The sequence below is a fragment of the Amblyraja radiata genome, chromosome 2 (genome assembly GCF_010909765.2).
Source record: "Amblyraja radiata isolate CabotCenter1 chromosome 2, sAmbRad1.1.pri, whole genome shotgun sequence".
NCBI lineage: Eukaryota > Metazoa > Chordata > Chondrichthyes > Rajiformes > Rajidae > Amblyraja > Amblyraja radiata.
In genome coordinates, this window is record NC_045957.1 from 113,251,028 (window position 1) to 113,273,634 (window position 22,607).

The following is a 22,607-nucleotide window of genomic DNA, read 5'->3' on the forward strand; positions in this document are numbered from 1 at the left end:
TGAACATTTTCATTAATAACTCGAGAAATAAACCATGACATTTTCAGATAAGGCAATTTTGGACTCCAGGGAAAATGTCTACAGGAATATGTAAACCTTTTACCGTTACCTCATCATTTTTTCGCAAAGATGTGATCACACACACACACACACACACACACACAAATAAATACACATCCAAGATCAGAGTTTTATAACTATAAGTATAATAATAATAATAATGGATGGGATTTATATAGCGCCTTTCTAATACTCAAGGCGCTTTGAATATTAGTATAGAGATAGTATCTGTCTCAACCATCCTCCTCTGGCATCTTGTTCCAAGTACCCACCACAGAGTGAGGGGCAGAGATATTTTCTGCTGTTACTTCAGATTTTCAGCGCCTGCAGTTTATAATTTTCCTTTTAATTTTGTTTGCTTCCTTCCCGTTCTAACATCTGCTTTCAGTTCTCTGACCCTGGATAAATCCACGAAGAAAGCACCTGAATTAGTTATGGCCCTTTGAAATGTGAACACATATGGCCCATTCAAAGATATAAATCCCCTATCTCCTTTCAGTGCACTTGCCAAGCATCGCATGCCTCTGGGTCAAAGGCAGAAGGCTAATCTCTGTGTTATCTTCATTGATGTTTCGTCACTTTATACATATAACCATATATAACCATATAACAATTACAGCATGGAAACAGGCCATCTCGGCCCTTCTAGTCCGTGCCGAACACGTATTCTCCCCTAGTCCCATCTACCTGCACTCAGACCATAACCCTCCATTCCTTTCCCATCCATATAACTATCCAATTTATTTTTAAATTATAAAATCGAACCTGCCTCCACCACCTTCACTGGAAGCTCATTCCACACAGCTACCACTCTCTGAGTAAAGAAGTTCCCCCTCATGTTACCCTTAAACATCTGTCCCTTAATTCTCAAGTCATGTCCTCTTGTTTGAATCTTCCCTACTCTCAGTGGGAAAAGCTTATCCACGTCAACTCTGTCTATCCCTCTCATCATTTTAAAGACCTCTATCAAGTCCCCCCTTAACCTTCTGCGCTCCAAAGAATAAAGACCTAACTTGTTCAACCTTTCTCTGTAACTTAGTTGCTGAAACCCAGGCAACATTCTAGTAAATCTCCTCTGTACTCTCTCTATTTTGTTGACATCCTTCCTATAATTAGGCGACCAAAATTGTACACCATACTCCAGAATTGGCCTCACCAATGCCTTGTACAATTTTAATATTACATCCCAACTTCTATACTCAATGCTCTGATTTATAAAGGCCAGCACACCAAAAGCTTTCTTTACCATCCTATCTACATGAGATTCCACCTTCAGGGAACTGTGCACAGTTATTCCTAGATCCCTCTGTTCAACTGCATTCCTCAATTCCCTACCATTTACCATGTACGTCCTATTTTGATTTGTCCTGCCAAGATGTAGCACCTCACACTTATCAGCATTAAACTCCATCTGCCATCTTTCAGCCCACTCTTCCAACTGGCCTAAATCTCTCTGTAGACTTTGAAAATCTACTTCATTATCCACACCACCACCTATCTTAGTATCATCTGCATACTTACTAATCCAATTTACCACACCATCATCCAGATCATTGATGTACATGATAAACAACAGTGGACCCAACACAGATCCCTGTGGCACCTCACTAGTCACTGGCCTCCAACCTGACAAACAGCCATCCACCATTACTCTCTGGCATCTCCCATTCAGCCACTGTTGAATCCATCTTGCTACTCCACCATTAATACCCACCAATTGAACCTTCTTAACCAACCTTCCATGAGGAACCTTGTCAAAGGCCTTACTGAAGTCCATATATACAACATCCACTGCTTTACCCTCATCAATTTCCCGAGTAACCTCTTAAAAAAATTCAAGAAGATTAGTCAAACATGATCTTCCAGGCACAAATCCATGTTGACTGTTCCTAATCAGACACTGTTTATCCAGATGCTTATATATATTATCTCTAAGTATCCTTTCCATTAATTTGCCCTCCACTGACATCAAACTAACAGGTCTATAATTGCTAGGTTTACTCTTAAAATCCTTTTTAAACAATGGAACAACATGCGCAGTACGCCAATCCTCCGGCACTATTCCCGTTTCTAATGACATTTGAAATATTTCTGTCATAGCCCCTGCTATTTCTACACTAACTTCCCTCAATGTCCTAGGGAATATCCTGTCCGGACCTGGAGACTTATCCACTTTTATATTTTTCAAAAGTGTCAGTACTTCCTCTTCTTTGAATCTCATAGTTTCCATAGCTAATCTACTTGTTTCCCTTACCTCACATAATTCAATATCCTTCTCCTTGGCGAATACCGAAGAAAAGAAATTGCTCAATATCTCCCCCATCGCTTTTGGCTCTGCAGATAGCTGTCCACTCTGACTCTCTAATGGACCAATTTTATCCCTCGTTTTCCTTTTGCTATTAATATAGCTGTAGAAACCCTTTGGATTTACTTTCACCTTACTTGCCAAAGCAACCTCATATCTTCTTTTAGTTTTTCTAATTTATTTCTTAAGATTCTTTTTACATTCTTTTTACATTCTTAAGATTCTTTTTACATCCAGTGCCAGTCTAGAAACTAGCCATCCACTAACAGTTGCAACAGAGTATAAAATCATGAGAGGAATAGATGGGGTAGACACACAGAGTCTCTTGCCTAGAGTAGGTGAATTGAGGACCAGAGGACATAGGTGAAGGGGGAAGGTGGAAAAGAAGGGGAAAAGATTTAATAGGAATCCGAGGGGTAACTTTTTAAGGTGAAGGGGAAAAGATTTAATAGGAATCCGAGGGGTAACATAGAAACATAGAAATTAGGTGCAGGAGTAGGCCATTCGGCCCTTCGAGCCTGCACCGCCATTCAATATGATCATGGCTGATCATCCAACTCAGTATCCCGTACCTGCCTTCTCTCCATACCCTCTGATCCCCTTAGCCACAAGGGCCACATCTAACTCCCTCTTAAATATAGCCAATGAACTGGCCTCGACTACCCTCTGTGGCAGGGAGTTCCAGAGATTCACCACTCTCTGTGTGAAAAAAGTTCTTCTCATCTCGGTTTTAAAGGATTTCCCCCTTATCCTTAAGCTGTGACCCCTTGTCCTGGACTTCCCCAACATCGGGAGCAATCTTCCTGCATCTAGCCTGTCCAACCCCTTAAGAATTTTGTAAGTTTCTATAAGATCCCCTCTCAATCTCCTAAATTCTAGAGAGTATAAACCATTTTCACACAAAGGGTAGTGGATGTATGGAATGAGCTGCCAGAGGAGGTAGTTGAGGCTGGGACTATCCCAACGTTTAAGAAACAGTTAGACAGGTACATGGATTGGACAGGTTTGGAGGGATATGGACAAAACATGGGCAGATGGGGCAAGCGTAGCTGTTGATGGAATATAGTGTAGCAAAGTGTGGAGTCATGCAATTTCCGAGTAGGAATAAAAGCGTACACTATTTTCCAAATGGGGAGAGAAACTAGAACTCGGAGGTGCAAAGGGACTTGGGAATGCTGGTGCAGGATTCCCAAAAAGTTAATCTGCAAGTCGAATCGTTAGTGAGGAAAGCAAACTCAATACTAGCATTTATTTCAAGAGTGATTGTATATAAAAACAGGGATGTAATGCTGAGGCTCTATAAGGCGCTTGTAAGGCCCCATTTGGAATATTGTGAGGAAATTTGAGCACCATATCTGAGGAATGATGTGCTGGCTCTGGAGAGGGTCCAGAGAGATTTAGATTCAAGATTCAAGATTCAAGAGAGTTTATTGACATGTGTCCCTGATAGGACAATTAAATTCATGCTTTGCTTCAGCACAACAGAACATAGTAGGCATGACTACAGAACAGATCAGTGTGTCCATATACCATTATATAAATATATACACACATGAATAAATAAACTGATAAAGTGCAAATAACAAATAATGGGCTATTAATGTTCAGAGTTTTGTCCGAGCCAAGTTTAAAAGCCTGATGGCTGTGGGGAAGTAGCTGTTCCTGAACCTGGTCATTGAATTGAATTGAATTGAATTGAATCCTTTATTTGTCATTCAGACCTTTCGGTCTGAACGAAATGTCGTTGCCTGCAGCCATACATGTAATAATAAACAACACACAATAAACACAAATTAACATCCACCACAGTGAGTTCACCAAGCACCTCCTCACTGTGATGGAGGCAAAAGTCTTAGAGTTACTGTCTCTTCCCTCCTCTTCTCCCTCTGCGCTGAGGCGATACCCCATCGGGCGATGGTAAGTCAGCCCCGCGGTTCAAGCTCCGCGGCCCGGGGGTGGTCGAAGCTGCCGCCCTCCAGTCCAGCGGACGCAGTTGTTGCCACGGGAGCTCCGGAAAACAGGCATCAACCTGTGACCCGCGAGCTCCCGACGATGTCGTCCACTGGCCCGCGGCCGAGCCCCGGATTCAGGTCGCCGCCGCCAGAACTCCGCCTCAGCCACCGGAGCACCGTCTCCGCCCCGCACCGGGCCGCCCACACGGGAGCGTCTCAGCCCCGCACCGGGCTGCCCCCACGTGAGTGCCTTCCAGCCCCACACCGGGCCGCCCACACTGGAGCGCCTTCCAGCCCCGCACCGGGCTGCCCCCACGTGAGCGCCTTCCAGCCCCGCACCGGGCCGCCCACACGGGAGTGCCTTCCAGCCGGGAGCTGGGCCGCCCTCACAGGAGTGTCTCAGCCCCGCGCCGTCCACCCTCACCGGAGCGCCGAGTCGTGCTGCTGCCCGAACACCGCCGTAGCTCGAAGACGGCCAGCTCGAGTACTCGCTGGCTCTACCTCCGGATCCTCGAGGTCGGTCGCAGGTTGGAGGCCGCCAGCTCCGCCATTAGGCCTCAGCTCAGACGGGGGAAGAGAAGGGGGATATGACAAGAAAGTCGCATTCCCCCGAAGGGAGAGACAGAAAGCCCTGTTTCAGCCCCCCCCCCACACATAACACAACCTGATAACCAAATGTTTAACTGAACAAGACAAAAAAAAGAACACAATAAAGTAAAAACAGACAGACTGCAGGCGAGCCGCAGCCGTTTCACAGTGCCGCCACTTCCGGAATTGCAGTCTTCAGGCTCCTGCACCTTCTACCTGAAGGTAGTGGGGAGATGAGTGTGTGGCCAGGATGGTGTGGGTCCTTGATGATACTGCCAGCCTTTTTGAGGCAGTGACTGCGATAGATCTCCTCGATGGAAGGAAGGTCAGAGCCGATGATGGACTGGGCAGCGTTTACTACTTTTTGTAGTCTTTTCCTCTCCAGGGTGCTCAAGTTGCCGAACCAAGCCACGATGCAACCGGTCAGCATGCTCTCTACTGTGCACCTGTAGAAGTTGGAGAGAGTCCTCCTTGACAATCCGACTCTCCGTAATCTACAACAATGATCCCAGGAATAAGTAGGTTAACCTATGATGAGCGTTTGTCGGCACAGAGACTGTCATTGCTAGAGTTTAGAAGAATGAGAGAGGACCTCATTGAAACATAAAGAAAGTGAAAGCCTTGGATAGAGGGGATGTGGAGAGGATGCTTCCACTAGTGGGAAAGGCTAGTACTGGAGGTCAGTACTAGCCTTTGAATTAAAGGACATGCTTTAAGGAAGGATAGCAGTAACAGGATCGGTCCGAGACAGCATGGTTTTACGATGGGGAAATCATTCTTGACTAATCTTCTGGAATTTTTTGAGGATGTAACTAGGAAAATGGACAAGGGAGAGCCAGTGGATGTAGTGTACCTGGACTTTCAGATAGCATTTGATAAGATCCCACAGAGGAGATTAGTGGGCAAAATTAGAACACATGGTATTAGGGGTAGGGTGCTGACATCCTAAAGATAGAGGAGTCAGGGGATATGAGGAGAAGGCAGGAACGGGGCACTAATTGGGGATGATCAGGCATGATCACATTGAATGGCTGACTTGAAGGGCTGAATGGCCTACTCCTGCACCTATTGTCTATTGTCTATTAGCATGGATAGAAAATTGGTTGGCAGACAGGAAACAAAGAGTAGGGATTAACGGTTCTCTTTCAGAATGGCAGGCAGTAAGTAGTGGGGTACCGCAAGGCTCGGTGCTGGGACCGCAGCTTTTAACAATATATATTAATGATTTAGATGAAGGGATTAAAAGTAACATTAGCAAATTTGCAGATGACACGAAGCTGGGTGGCAATGTGAATGAGGAGGATGCTATGAGGATGCAGGGTGACTTGGACAGGTTGGGTGAGTGGGCAGATACATGGCACATGCAGTTTAATGTGGATAAATGTGAGATTATCCACTTTGGTGGCAAAAATAGGAAGGCAGATAATTATCTGAATGGTGTCAAGTTGGGAAAAAGGGAAGTACAATGAGATCTGGGGGTCCTTGTTCATCAGTCACTGAAAGTAAGCATGCTGGTACAGCAGAGAGTGAAGAAAGCTAATGGCATGTTGGCCACCATAACAAGAGGAGTTGAGTATAGGAGCAAATAGGTCCTTCTGCAGTTGCACAGGGCCCTAGTGAGACCACACCTGGAGTATTGTGTGCAGTTTTGGTCTCCAAATTTCAGTAAGGACATTCTTACTATTGAGGGAGTGCAGTGTAGGTTCACAAGGTTAATTCCCGGGATGGCGGGACTGTCATATGTTGATAGAATGGAGTAGCTGGGCTTGTATACTCTGGAATTTTGAAGGATGAGAGGGTATCTCATTGAAACATATAAGATTATTAAGGGATTATTAATAAAGATTATTAAGGGCTTGGACACGCTAGAAGCAGGAAACAAGTTCCCGATGTTGGGGGAAACCAGAACCAGGGGCCACAGTTTAAGAATAAGGAGTAAGCCATTTAGAACGGAGAACAGGAAACACTTTTTCTCACAGAGAGTGGTGAGTCTGTGGAATTCTGTGCTTCAGAGGGCGGTGGAGGCAGGTTCTCTGGATGCTTTCAAGAGAGAGCTCGATAGGGTTCTTAAAAATAGCGGAGTCAGGGGAAATGGGGAGAAGGCAGGAACGGGGTACTGATTGGGGATGATCAGCCATGATCACAATGAATGGCGGTGCTGGCTCGAAGGGCCGAATTGCACCCTATCGTCTATTCTGTCCTGCACCTATTGTCTATTGAGGAGAAATTTCTTTAGTCAGAGGGTAGTGAATCTGTGAAATTATTTGCCACAGAAGGCTGTGGAGGCCGTCAGTGGATATTTTGATGGGATAGATAGATAGATAGATAGACAGACAGACAGACAGACAGACAGACAGACAGACAGACAGACAGACAGACAGACAGACAGACAGACAGACAGACAGACAGATAGATAGACAGATAGATAGATAGATAGAAACATAGAAATTAGGTGCAGGAGTAGGCCATTCAGCCCTTCGAGCCTGCACCACCATTCAATATGATCATGGCTGATCATCCAACTCAGTATCCTGTACCTGCCTTCTCTCCATACCCCCTGATCCCTTTAGCCACAAGGGCCACATCTAACTCCCTCTTAAATATAGCTAATGAAATGGCCTCAACTACCTTCTGCGGGATAGAATTCCAGAGATTCACCACTCTCTGTGTGAAAAATGTTTTTCTCATCTCGGTCCTTAAAGATTTCCCCCTTATCCTTAAACTGTGACCCCTTGTTCTGGACTTCCCCAACATCAGGAACAATCTTCCTGCATCTAGCCTGTCCAACCCCTTAAGAATTTTGTAAGTTTCTATAAGATCCCCCCTCAATCTTCTAAATTCTAACGAGTACAAGCCGAGTCTATCCAGTCCTTCTTCATATGAAAGTCCTGACATCCCAGGAATCAGTCTGGTGAACCTTCTCTGTACTCCCTCTATGGCAAGAATGTCTTTCCTCAGATTAAGAGACCAAAAGTGTACGCAATACTCCAGGTGTTGTCTCACCAAGACCCTGTGCAACTGCAGTAGAATCTCCCTGCTCCTGTACTCAAATCCTTTTGCTATGAATGCTAACATACCATTCGCTTTCTTCACTGCCTGCTGCACCTGCATGCCTACTTTCAATGACTGGTGTACCATGACACCCAGGTCTCGTTGCATCTCCCCTTTTCCTAATCGGCCACCGTTCAGATAATAGTCTACTTTCCTGTTTTTGCCACCAAAGTGGATAACCTCACATTTATCCACATTATACTGCATCTGCCATGCATTTTCCCACTCACCCAGCCTATCCAATTCACCTTGCAGCCTCCTAGCATCCTCCTCACAGCTAACACTGCTCCCCAGCTTCGTGTCATCCGCAAACCTGGAGATGTTGCATTCAATTCCCTTGTCCAAATCATTAATATATATTATAAATAGCTGGGGTCCCAGCACTGAGCCTTGCGGTGCCCCACTAGTCACTGCCTGCCATTGTGAAAAGGACCCGTTTACTCCTTCTCTTTGCTTCCTGTCTGCTAGCCAGTTCTCTATCCATATCAATACTGAACCCCCAATACCATGTGCTTTAAGTTTGTATACTAATCTCTTATGTGGGACCTTGTCGAAAGCCTTCTGAAAGTCCAGATATAACACATCCACTGGTTCTCCCTTATCCACTCTACTAGTTACATCCTCGAAAAATTCTATAAGATTCGTCAGACATGATTTACCTTTCATAAATCCATGCTGACTTTGATAGATAGATAGACAGACAGACAGACAGACAGACAGACAGACAGACAGACAGACAGACAGACAGACAGACAGACAGACAGACAGACAGACAGACAGATAGATAGATAGATAGATAGATAGATAGATAGATAGATAGATAGATAGATTCTTGATTAGTATAGGTGTCAGAGGTTATGGGGAGAAGGCAGGAGAATAGGATTAGGAGGGAGCGATAGATCAGCCATGATTGAATGGCATAGTACATTTGATGGGCCGAATGGCCTAATTCTACTCCTATCACTTATGACCCTCATGACCTTACGATCCCCTAGCCCTGGCAATATCCTTGTAAATATTCCCTGTACCCTTTCCAGCTTGACAATATCTTTCCTATAACATGGTGCCCAGAACGTAACACAATACTCAAAATGTGGCCTCAACTCAATTGGTGCATGTGACAATAAACTGACCTTGAAACCAATGTCTTATGCAACTGCAACATGACCTCCCAACTTCTATACTCTATACTCTGACTGATGAAGGCCAATGTGCCAAATGCGTTTTTGACCACCTTTGACCCCACCTTCAAGGAACCATGCACCTGCACTCCTAGATCCCTCTGCTCTACACCACTCCCCAGAGCCCCACCATTCACTGTGTAGGTCCTGCCCATGTTAGACTTCCCAAAACACAATACCTCACACAAATGAGAAATTCTCAGGAAATTCACTGAAAATTTGGATGGCGTAGTGGAGCCAGAGACCAGGGTCTGATCCTCACTATGGCTGCTGTCTTTACGGAGTTTGTGCCTTCACCCTGTGACCACATGGGTTTTCTCCTGGTTCTCCGGTTTCCGACCACGCTCCAAAGGTTTGTAGGTTAATTGGCTTCAGTAAAATTGTAAATTGTCCCAAATTGTGTCGGAGAGTGTCGGCGTCGGGGTGAGTGGGTATTTTTATGCCACAGATTGACAAATTCTTGATTAGTGTCAGGGCTTATGGGGAGAAGGCAGGAGAATGGGGCTGAGAGGGAAAGCTACATCAGCCATGATTGAATGGCGGAGCAGACTTGATGGGCCGAATGGCCTAATTCTGTACCTAGAACTTACAATGGACAATAGGTGCAGGAGTAGGCCATTTGGCCCTTACGACCTTATGTGTCATCCTTGATGCTCATGGACCGTCTGAGTAGAAGAAGAGGATTCAGTAATCGACCAGATCAATGAATTCAGAAACATCTTCCATGACCTTTACTTAGAAAATCCACAAGTGAGCTCATAAATCATTAAGATCATCGGTTGTGTCTGAATGTATTACAGAATTAAATAACAACACACTTTACATAATTAAGTCACATCCATCAATTCACTGTTAATGTTTGTGGCTCCCATGTAAAATGCTGGAAATTGTAACATTCAATTACTCTTGTCATCCAGCAAATAAAAGACAATTTACATTACGGATTCCTTATTATTTTTCATTACAAATTGCTTTTAATATTTGAAGGATTCCCATGGTAAAGATTTTTATATTACAACCATAATACTACATGAATGTTTATTGTTGATTGTAAATTCTTGAATTAAAATAAGTCTGATATGAATTGACTTTACAGCCTAGAAGTTCATTAACACTGTGCAAGGAGCATTGGGTATACTGTACACAGAGGATCAACAATTGCTTTCTTTAAAAGCCTGTCTATTTGCAAAATCCAATGCATGCAAAACCCCAGAGAGCATGAGCAGTTGGTAAGGTCACACATACTTACTTTAATCAGAGGTCTTCCCTCCTTAGAGCAAGCTTGAAAGATGAAGATTGAGAATTTGGCCTTGAGGTGATGGGGATTTGCATGGACTGCAAATATCAATGGGTATTTTTAAGGCAGAGAGACATAGATTCCTGATTAATATGGGTGTCAGGGTTATGGGGAGAAGGCAGGAGAATGGGGTTAGGAGAGAGAGATAAATCAGCCACGATTGAATGGCGGAGCAGACCTGATGGGCCGAATGGCCTAATTCTGCTCCTGTCACTTATGAACATGACTGGAGTTTGGGATTGAGGGAGGATTGAAGTTGGATGTGACTCAGGGAGGAGTAACTTTTCCACACAAAGGGTGGTGGGTGTATGGAACGAGCTTCCGGTGGAGGTAGTTGAGTCGATCCCCCATTCACACCATTCCTATGCTACCCCACTTTCTCATCCGCAGCCTACACACTAGGAGCCACACTAGGCTTGGATAGAGTAGATGTGGAGAGGATGTTTCCACGAGTGGGAGAGTCTAGCACTAAAGGTCACAGCATCAGAATTAAAGGACGTTCTTTTAGGATGGATATTTCTTTAGTTAGACGGTGGTGAATTTGTGGAATTCTTTGCCACTGAAGGCTGTGGAGGCCAAGTCAGTGGATATTTTTAAGGCAGAGATAGATAGATTCTTGATTAGTACGGGTGTCAGGGGTTATGGGGAGAAGGCAGGAGAATGGGGTTAGGACGGAGAGATAGATCAGCCAGGATTGAATGGCGGAGTAGACTTGATGGGCCCAATGGCTTAATTCTGCTCCTATCTCTCCTATGATCTTATGAGTCATTTATAGAGACCTATTAGCCTTCAAATCTGCACATCTATGGAATGTGGGAGAAAACCAAAGTGCCCGAAGTGCCCCACACAGTCACAGGGGAACGTGCAAACTCCACGCAGACAGCACTGGAAATCAGGATTGAACCTGGGTCTCCGGCGTAGTGAGGCAGCAGCTAACAGCTGCACCCTTGTGCTACCCAAAATATTAGAGTCCACTGTTCAATTGTAACCAGTGAAATTGTATTAAAAGCTCATGGACCTGTCCCACTTAGACTAATTTTAGGCGACTGCCGGCGACCGCCATAGTCGTAACAGGTCGCCGAAAAAATGCCGACTGGTCCCCCCTTTGACATAAAATTTATTTTACGACTATGAGGTGCTGTTCCTCCAGTTTGCGTGTGGCCGGGATGGAAGGAGCATAAAAGTGATGCATTTAAGGGACATTGGCAAGCTAATAGGGTCAATTGATAGAAAAAAGATCAGTTACTCCTTAAATGGCAGCATATCCCCACTGGGATGCTTGGCACTGCAAATCCAATGTGATTTGATACGAGAACCCAAAATTGAAACTATCCAATACTTTTATTTTCGTGTTCTAGTTTAGAGATATGGTGTGGAAACAGGCCCATCGGCCCACCGACCGGCGATCTCCGCACACTAACGCGATCCTGAACACACTAGGGACAATTTACAACTTTACCAAAGCCAATTTACCTACAAACCTGTACGTCTTTGGAGTGTGGAGGGAAACCAGAGCACCCGGAGAAAACCCACGCAGATCACAGGGAGAACGTACAAACTCTGTACAGACTGCACCTGTAGTCAGGATCAAACCCGGGTCTCATAGGTCATAAGGTCATAAGAGAGATAGGAGTAGCATTAGGCCAGTCGGCCCATCACGTCTACTCCGCCATTCAATCATGGCTTATCTATCTCTCCCTCCTAACCCCATTCTCCTGCCTTCTCCCCATAACCCCTGACACCAGTACAGTGGGCAGCGGGCAGGTGCTATAAACCTGCACGGGAAGGTAGACGCTCCTGCCCCCATGAGTCTCGGGCAAATGGGGCTCGTCAGCCTGGGAAGGCGGTCCATCTAGGAGAGGGAAAACTCTGATTTAAAACCTCCACTGCCTTGTGGCCAATCCAGTCATGGAAAAGGCTTCTGGAATAAACCTCAAGAAAATCCGGAGCCCCTAAGGCAGTTCGTCGTTGTCTACAACCTCACTCTGCATGGGCAACAGCCTGTCCTCCATGTGACATCGCCCAGGCTTGCATCCGACCGCACATCACCTGCAAACTAGGATGCATCGCCCATGGTCAGTCATGACCGACTACTACTACTACTACTACTACTACTATCTACTACGTACTAATCAAGAGTCTATCTACTGTATCTCTGCTTTAAAAATATCCATTGACTTGGCCTCCACAGCCTTCTTTGGCAAAGAATTCCACAGATTCACTACCCTCTGACACATGTGTCTGGATCATAACCCCTGACACCGTGGCGCTGTAAGGCAGCGACTATCGCTGTGCCACCGTGCCACCCTCTTGATTGGAAATATCTCTGATGACAGCGGTCACACGCAGATAAAGAGAAGGGCTCGCTTTCAGTCAGCCTCAGATTGCGAACTGTAAAGATAAAACATGGGAGTTAACTATTCTGCAGAGGAAACACCAATGGTTGTTTAAAATAAACCCATTCCGGAGGTGGGGGGGGGGGGGGGAGGGGGTTTTTTTTCCACATGCAAAACCACACTATATTCACACACGGATCAAAATCTACCATCTGCGCGTCCGATGCTACTTTTCACATGGAAATGCATTTTACTATCTTTGTTGGAGAGAGATTAGGACTATTCTCAAGGCACAAGTAGTATTGCGATTCTCGAAATGCAGCGGCTCTTGGGGCTGCAGAAATAGCAAAAGCTATTAAACACGTCTTAAAAGCAACTAGCCCACACAAGACTGGAGCAGACAAAATGTGTGGGAAGAAAGCGCAGATGCTGGTTTAAACCGAAGATAGACACAAAAAGCTGGAGTAACTCAGCGGGACAGGCAGCATCTCTGGAGAGAAGGAATGGGTGACCTTTTCGGATGAGAAGCTACTTCAGACTCTGAAGAAGGGTCTCGACCCGAAACTTGTCTGAAGAAGGGTCTCGGCCCGAAACGTCATGCATTCCTTCTCTCCAGAGATGCTGCATGTCCCACTGAGTTGCTCCAGCATTTTGTGTCTATATTCGGTATAAAGCAGCTCCTGCCGTTCCTTCCGACACATAACTTTCCCCATTACAGACAACGTCTTTACGTCCTTTCATGCAAATATAGATCTCAGTTGTTTCTGGAGGCAATCTGGAGGAATAGGTGATGTTTCGGGTCGAGACCCTTCTTCAGACTGAGAGTCAGGGGAGAGGGAAATGAGAGATTTAGACGGTGATGGAGAGAGATATAGAACAAATGAATGAAAGATATGCAAAAAAGTTACAAAGATCAAGGAAACGGGCTGTTAGTTGTGGTCTAGATGAAGACGAGTGTAGACAATGAGTCTCAGCAAGACGACTTGGAAGCTGGTACAACCTGGGTGGGGGAGGGATGGAGAGAGAGGGAAAGGAAGGGTTACTTGAAGTTAGAGAAATCAAAGTTCATGCCGCTGGGGTGTAAGCTGCCCAAACAAAATATGAGGTACTGTTCCTCCAATTTGCGCTGGGCTCACTCTGACAATGGAGGAGGCCCAGGACAGAAAGGTCAGTGTGGGAATGGGAAGGGGAATTAAAGGGATTGCATTTGGATAAAGAGGTGTCACACTTAAAGTGGAATCTTCCGTTCTCTGTCACCCATGCCTTCCTTTGCCAGTACATTCTCAACCAATAAAAATAGTCTTTCGTCCACTAATTTGCTTCTGCGAATTAAAAAGCCCAGGTAAGTGAAATAGTGAGGTCAAATCACAGCACAATCCTGGTCTCAACTGTAGAAACAAGGAACTTCAGATGCTGGTTTACAAAAATGGTGAGAACATCTTCTATTCATGTTCTCCAGAGATGCTGCCTGACCCGCTGAATTACTCCGGCACTTTGTGCCCTTATAGAGTCATAGTTATACTAAATCCTCCTGGACTTAACAAAATAAACAATAGACAATAGGTGCAGGAGTAGGCCATTCGGCCCTACAAGCCAGCACCGCCATTTACTGTGATCATGGCTGATCATCCATAATCAGTACCCTGTTCCTGCCTTCTCCCCATATTCCTTGACTCTGCTATCTTTAAGAGCTCTCTCTTGAAAGCATCCGGAGAATTGAGGCAAAGAATTCCACAGATTCACAACTCTCTGGGTGAAAAAGTTTTTTTTTGTGAAATGACTTCAAAGTGAATGATACTTAATACAGAAATGAGGAGGAATTTCTTCATTCAGAGGGCGACGAATCTTGGAATTCACTTGTCCTGCGAGGCCTCAAGGTATGGACTCAAGGAAGAAGCTGATAGAATCAAGACACGGGGAAATGTAGCAAAACAAGGAAAGCGACTGGAGAAAATCAACAGTCAGTCGGCATCTGTGGAGAGAAATGGACTGTCGATTTTACGGGATCTGAATCTATTTCATAAGATCATAAGATCATAGAGATAGGAGCAGAATTAGGCTGAGACGTGTTGGCCGGTGTGGGCTAGTTGGGCTGAAGTGCCTGTTTCCACACTCACTCCATGACTCTATGACGAACGTCTGCAAGATGACCTCCCAACCTCTATACTCAATAGAAGTACATGACTTCTACAGAAGATATAACAGAAAACCTCCATAGAAAAAAAATGACTGGGAAAATTTGCACTCCTTAACAGGATTCAAGTCATGCCGATATCATTAAAATGCATTTCTCCAGAGGAAGATTCCATCCAAGGCAAAAGGAAAGGTTAAAATTAATCAATGGATCGCTCATATTAAATCCTGATCCAAATCAATATAATATGCATAACCTCTTGGGAAGTTTTGTTTCACTCATCAGTTTAGTCAAAGTGTTTTGTTGAAGCGACATTGCAAATCGGTTATTCTGATCTGAAGAACAATGTCTGATTTCATAGTTAGTTAATCTGGAAAATTGTTATATCAAATTTGAATAAATCGCATTCAGATTCCCATATCCAATTACAATAGACAATAGACAATAGGTGCAGGAGTAGACCATTTGGCCCTTCCAGCCAGCACCGCCATTCAATGTGATAATGGCTGATCTATTTCAATATAGTACAACCCAGCTTCCAACCAGGTGGTATGAATTTTGTAACTTCCAGTGATCCTTGCATCCCCTCTCTCTCCAACCATCCTCCACCAAAGTCGTACTAGCTTCAAAGTCGACTTGTTGCGTCTCATTGTCTGTAATTCGTTTTCACCTGACTCACAACTAGCAATGGCCTGTTTCCTTTATCATTGTTACTTTTTTTGCATATCTTTCATTCATTTGTTCTATATCTCTCTATATCACCGTCTGTATCTCTCTTTTTCCCTTTCCCCTGACTCTCGGTTTGAAGAAGGGTCTCGACCCGAAACTCTTAGGGCTAACGGAATCAAGGGAGTATGGGGAGAAAGCAGGACTGGGGTACTGATCTAGGATGATCAGCCATGATCATATTGAATGGCGGTGCTGGCTCAAAGGGCCGAAAGGCCTACTCCTGCACCTATTTTCTATGGTTTCTATACGTACTTACTTATTTACTGCCCATTATGCCTCCTGGCATGTAGGGCAGTAACAAAGGTCCTCCACTCCTGTCTGTTCTGGGCTAGCTTCTGGACACTACCCCAAGTCGGGTCCATTGTTTTCATTTCCTCCTCTACAGTTCGACGCCAGGTGGTTTTGGGTCTCCCTCTTTTCCTTTTCCCTTCCAGTGTCCAGTGCAAGGCATAAATCATAATTCTTGGGATGCTGTCTTGGTTTTGGTGAATCTCTGGAATTCTCTGCCACAGAAGGTAGTTGAGGCAGTTCATTGGCTATATTTAAGAGGGAGTTAGATGTGGCCCTTGTGGCTAAAGGGATCAGGGGGTATGGAGAGAAGGCAGGTACAGGATACTGAGTTGGATGATCAGCCATGATCATATTGAATGGCGGTGCAGGCTCGAAGGGCCGAATGGCCTACTCCTGCACCTATTTTCTATGTTTCTATGTTTCTATAATTTATGATTTTATGTGTGTTTAGAATGAGGCAGTTTTTATTTTACTTTTGTTATTGTCGTAAACTAATTCAGCGTCAAGTTAACATTAGTATCCGATGCAGTTCAGTTTAGTTTATTGTTACGTGCACCAAGGTACAATGAAAAGCTTTTGTTGCCTGCTAACAAGTTAGCGGAAAGACAATACATGATTACAATTGAGCCGTCCACAGTGTACAGATATATGATAAAGGGAATGGTGTGAATAACATTTAATGCAAGACAAAGCCAGTAAAGTCAGATCACGGATAGTCCAAGGGTCTCCAATGAGGTAGATAGTAGTTCAGGACTGCTCTCTGGTTGTGGTAGGATGGTTAAATTGCCTGATAACAGCTGGGAAGAAACTGTCCCTGAATTATATTAAGCTCACGAGTGCAACAGAAACTAATGTTAACTTGACGCTAAATCTGGAGATGTGTGTTTTGACACTTCTGTACCTTTTGCCCGATGGGAGAGGGGAGAAGAAGAAATGGCCTCGGTGCGACTCATCCTTAATTACGCTGCTGGCCTTGCCGAGGCAGCGTGAGGTATAAATGGAGTCAATAGAAGGGAGGTTGGTGATGGCCTGGGCTGCGTCCACAATTCGCTGTCATTCCTTGTGGTCTTGGATGGAGCTGTTCCTAATCCAAGCGGTGATGCATCTCAATAAAATGCTTTCTGTGGTGCATCTGTAGATGTTGGTGAGAGTTGTAGGGGACATGCCAAATCTCCTAAGCCTTCTAAGGAAGTAGAGGCGTTGGTGTGCTTTCTTGGCCATTACTTCAATAAGGGTGGTACAGGAGAAGTCGTTGGGTGATATTGACTCCTGGGAATTTGAAGCTTTCAACCATCTATAGTTTGACACCGTCAATGCAAACTGGGGTGGGCGAGGTAGCCGATGAATCACTCCAAGTCTTGATAGAGAGTATATGTTGTGTGTTTAGAATGAAGCAGCTTTCATTTTACTTTTTTTTAATTGTTATGAACTAATTTAGTGTCAAGTTAACATTAGTTTCTGCTGTATTCGTGATCTTAATATAATCTGCCTGGGAAAGATGCATAATTAGGTTAGGTTGGTCATTCTTGGGGGGGGAAGGATGAGACAGCTACTACACTTAAATGTCGTCTGCGATTCATGGCACAGTGCGAAAAGAGAAAGGATAGAAACATAGCCATCGTAATGTCTGAGAAAAAAGGCTTTGGCAATCGCTCTGCCACATTGCAATGATGTGCAGTCATTCAGGGCTGACATCTTTGGATGTTATTATTCTGATTGATGCAATGGGAATGTAATTCGCATCAGCACTACAGATGGGTACTGAGAAGCGGAGCAGATGCATTGTAGCTAATCAGACAGGGACTCAGCAGGATCTCTTCGATCCACACTGCGATACAGACCGCATTCATATTCATACAGCCCGTTTTAATTACACACTGTTCCTCCCTCCTTTGTTTCATCTGAGATCAAATGTTATTTCTTTAGTTTAGTTCAGTTTAGAGATACAGTGCGGAAACTGGCCCTTCGGCCCACCGAGTCCGCGCCGACCAGCGATCCCTGCACATTAGCACTATCCTACACACACTAGGGCTAACGTTATTCCCTTATCATGTATCTGTAAATGGATTGATTGTAATCTTGTAACTGTCCTTCTGCTGACTGGATAGCACGCAACCTCGGTACACGTGACAACAAACTAAACTGAATTTAAATTCACACAAAGCCAATTTACCTACAAACCTGTACGTCTTTGGAGTGTGGGAGCAAACCGAAGATCTCAGAGAAAACCCACGCAGGACACGGGGAGAACGTAGACTCCGTACAGACAGCACCTGTAGCCAGGATGGAACCTGGGTCTCTGATGGTGTAAGGCAGCAACTCTACCGCTGTGCTGCCATGCAGTGTAGTTATTGTCTACGTTCCTATCTTAATCTCCTCGTGGTGCAATAACACACATTTTAAATAATTTATCATTTCTTTATCCTACCCTATGCTTATGAGAGTTAAATTCATTCAGCAAAGAATGGTGAATTATACATCAGTTGAAGCATTATTAAATGTCTGTAATACAAGTGATATAAACTGATACTCGTTAATTACATTTTCCAAAGCCATGGTGATAACATTTCAACATAAAAGCCTTTGGCATGGTCATTTTCAATCACCTGATGTGAGCTGAATTTAAATTGAAATATAACCATGCTTTCGATGTGCAGTAACAATCAATTCATCTGAGTCCTGTCCCACTCAATGTGGAATCAAGGCTTGAGTTCACAGTTCGATTTAGCTGCACAATACAGCTTATCACATAAAGCTTAACATTTCTCTCCTAACATGTTGCAATCCAGACCGCAATTTGGGAACAATAGCCCAACCCCCCCCCCCCCCCCCGCAAATGTTCAGCAGGTCTAAAAGCATCTAGCAGCATGTAGAAAGGAAATGATTAGGAATTTCTTTAGTGAGTGGGTGGTGAATCTGTGGAATTCATTGCCGCAGAAGGCTGTGGAGGCCAAGTCAATGGATATTTTTAAGGCGGGGATAGATAGTGAGGGTGTCAGGGTTACAGGGAGAAGGCAGGAGAAGGGGGTTGAAAGTGAACGATAGATTAACCATGATTGAACGGCGGAGCAGACCTGATGGGCCGAATGGCCTCATCCTGTTCCCATAACCTATGAACTTATGAGCATCTGCATGGAGAAAAACAGAGACAAATGGCAGTTGTGGAAAGGTATATTCTGGTTGTTGGAGTTGGTTAGTAAGTTTGCAGACAACACAAAAATCGGTTGAGTTGCGGACAGTGGTGAAGGCTGACAAAGGATGCAGCATGATAAAGGTCAGTTACATTTAAGGGAGGGGGGGGAGAAATGCCGTTCAATCCGGGCAAGTGTGAGGTGTTGCACTTTAAGAGGTCGAACCTAAGAGAAAAGTATGCAGTTAATGGCGAGACCCTTAACATCATTGATGTGCAGAGGGATTTTGGAGTCTGAGTCACGGCTCACTGAAAGTGGCAACCCAGGGAGATGGAGTGGTAAAGAAGATGCTTGGTATGCCTGCCTTCATTGATCGGGGCACTGAGTATCAGAGTCAGGAAATCATATTGCAGCTTTATAGCACTTTGGTCAGGCCGCCCCTGGAGTATTAAGTGCAGTTCTGCTTGTTGCGATACAGGAAGGATGTGGAGGTTTCAGAGAAGGAGCAGAAGAGATTTAACAGCATGCTGTTTGGATTAGAGGATACTAGGCAAAAGGAGAAGCCGGACAGAGGATTTTCCTCTCTGGAGGGTCTCAGGTTGACGGGAGACCTGATAGAATTCTGTTATGCACGTACAATGACCCGCAGCCCGTTATCTATATCGCAGTCTGAAGAAGGGTCTTGACCCGAAACATCACCCATTCCTTCTCTCCAGAGATGCTGCTTGACCCACTGAGTTACTCCTGCATTTTGTGTCTACTTTCGATTTTACCAGCATCTGCAGTTCTTTCTTATTTCTTGTTCCTTTGTTATAGTCATAGCAAGGAAAATTATTATTTGGATGGTATGGGCAAGTTGGGCTGAATGGCTTGTTTCCATGATCATTAGGTCATGTGATAGTAGATTTAGGCCATTCAATCATGACTGATCTAACTCTCCCTCCTAACCCCATTCTCCTGCCTTCTCCCCATAACCCTTGGCACCTGGTACTAATCACGCTGTATGACTGACTCTATGTTTCTCCAGTAGGCTTTATGTACATAGGAAGGGAATTCCTTGAGGAAACTTTCCTGGATGCAATTAACAATTTCTGCCTCGTTCAAACGCTTTGGACTTTGGCAATCTCAGTCAATATGAGGGAAGTTGAAGTCATCAACTATTACAACCCTATTATTCTTATAACTATCTGTAATTTCCCTGATATTTATTTTTCTAATTCCCCTTCGCTATTGAACTGCAGCCAAATTAGACCATTAGACAAATTCTACAATTGCTCAGAAACAGATTAAAAAAAAGATCTTTAAAGATGAAGTTATAGAAGATGTTGGTGAGGCCGCATTTAGAGAATTGTGTTCTGTTCTGAGCACCATGTTACAGGAAAGGTGTTGCCAAGTTGGAAAGGGTACCAAGGATGTTGCAAGGACTCGAGGGTCTGAGCTAGAGGGGGAGGTTGAGCAGGCTGGGAATATATTCCTTGGAGCGCGGAAGGATGAGGGGTAATCTTATAGAAAAGTATAAAATCATATAACCATATAACAATTACAGCACGGAAACAGGCCATCTCGGCCCTACAAGTCCGTGCCGAACAATTATTTTCCCCTAGTCCCATCTACCTGCACTCAGACCATAACCCTCCATTCCTTTCCCATCCATATACCTATCCAATTTATTTTTAAATGATAAAATCGAACCTGCCTCCACCACTTCCACTGGAAGCTCATTCCACACAGCTACCACTCTCTGAGTAAAGAAGTTCCCCCTCATGTTACCCCTAAACTTCTGTCCCTTAATTCTGAAGTCATGTCCTCTTGTTTGAATCTTCCCTACTCTCAATGGGAAAAGCTTGTCCACGTCAACTCTGTCTATCCCTCTCATCATTTTAAAGACCTCTATCAAGTCCCCCCTTAACCTTCTGCACTCCTGATCTATTCCTCATGAGAGGAATAGATCAGGTATGCGCAGAGTCACTTGTCCAGAGCAGGGGGATTGAGAATCAGAGGACATAGGTTCAAGGTGAGGGGGAAAAAGAATTAATAGGAATCTGCGAGGTAACTTTTTCACACAAAGGTTGGTGGGTTATGGAACGAGCTGCCAGAGGAGGTAGTCAAGGTAGGGACTGTTGCAACGTTTAAGAAACAATTAGACAAGTACATGGATAGGATAAGATTCGAGGGATATGGTCCGAACGCAGGCAGGTGGGACATGTTGGTCGGTGTGGGGAAGTTGGGCGGAAGGGCCTGTTTCCACGCTGTTTGACTCAATGAAATCCTGTCACGCTCAGATTGAAACAGGATCTAATAGGAAAGCCTGTCACCATTTTGTTACTCTGTTCCCTGGAGCATCATTTAATTTCCCCGTGAATTTACGTTTGTAAAGGCTGAAAAACTGATATGATTAGCAGAGTGTCACATGCTCCGTATTTTTAGAAAACCATTTCAAAGACTATTCTGAAATAGCTCCAATGTTCCGTGGCGATGAGCGCTGGCGCATTTTATCAATGTGCTTGAAACATGTGGAAAGTACAAACAATTGCTGAGATACCTCCAATACCTTGGTACTAAAAAAAAGCACAGGTGAGGCGTCAAGTGATGCAGGGATGGCCAGGACAATATTGGAGAAGTTGACTACTTCATAGAAACATAGAAACATAGACAATAGGTGCAGGAGTAGGCCATTCGGCCCTTCGAGCCTGCACCGCCATTCAATATGATCATGGCTGATCATCCAACTCAGTATCCTGTACCTGCCTTCTCTCCATACCCCCTGATCCCTTTAGCCACAAGGGCCACATCTAACTCCCTCTTAAATATAGCCAATGAACAGGCCTCAACTACCTTCTGTGGCAGAGAATTCCAGAGATTCACCACTCTCTGTGTGAAAAATGTTTTCCGCATCTCGGTCCTAAAAGATTTCCCCCTTATCCTTAAACAGTGACCCCTTGTTCTGGACTTCCCCAACATCGGGAACAATCTTCCTGCTTCCAACCTGACCAACCCCTTAAGAATTTTGTAAGTTTCTATAAGATCACCCCTCAATCTTCTAAATTCAAGCAAGTACAAACCAAGTCTATCCAGTCTTTCTTCATATGAAAGCCCTGACATCCCAGGAATCAGTCTGGTGAACCTTCTCTGTACTCCCTCTATGGCAAGAATGTCCTTCCTCAGATTAGGAGACCAAAACTGTACGCAATCCAACTGCAATACAACCTGTACAACTGCAGTAGAACCTCCCTGCTCCTATACCCAAATCCTTTTGCTATGAATGCTAACATACCATTCGCCTTCTTCACTGCCTGCCGCACCTGCATGCCCACTTTCAATGACTGGTGTACCATGACACCCAGGTCTCTTTGCATCTCCCCCTTTCCTAATCGGCCACCATTCAGATAATAGTCTACTTTCCTGTTTTTGCCACCAAAGTGGATAACCTCACATTTATCGACATTATACTGCATCTGCCATGCATTTGCCCACTCACCCAGCCTATCCAAGTCACCTTGCAGCCTCCTAGCATCCTCCTCACAGCTAACACTGCCCCCCAGCTTCGTGTCA

At 44.6% G+C, this 22,607-nt stretch overlaps 1 long non-coding RNA gene across 1 annotated transcript; it reads right to left on the minus strand.

Annotated features, from left to right (window-relative positions):
- Positions 1 to 2,672: 2,672 nt before the first annotated feature.
- On the minus strand, positions 2,673 to 21,071 carry LOC116984602. Its single transcript, XR_004415079.1, has 3 exons — positions 21,025 to 21,071; positions 7,460 to 7,462; positions 2,673 to 2,687 (listed from the first exon to the last, which is right to left on the minus strand). It is a non-coding gene; the product is annotated as an uncharacterized LOC116984602 (long non-coding RNA).
- Between the last annotated feature and the right edge of the window lie 1,536 nt (positions 21,072 to 22,607).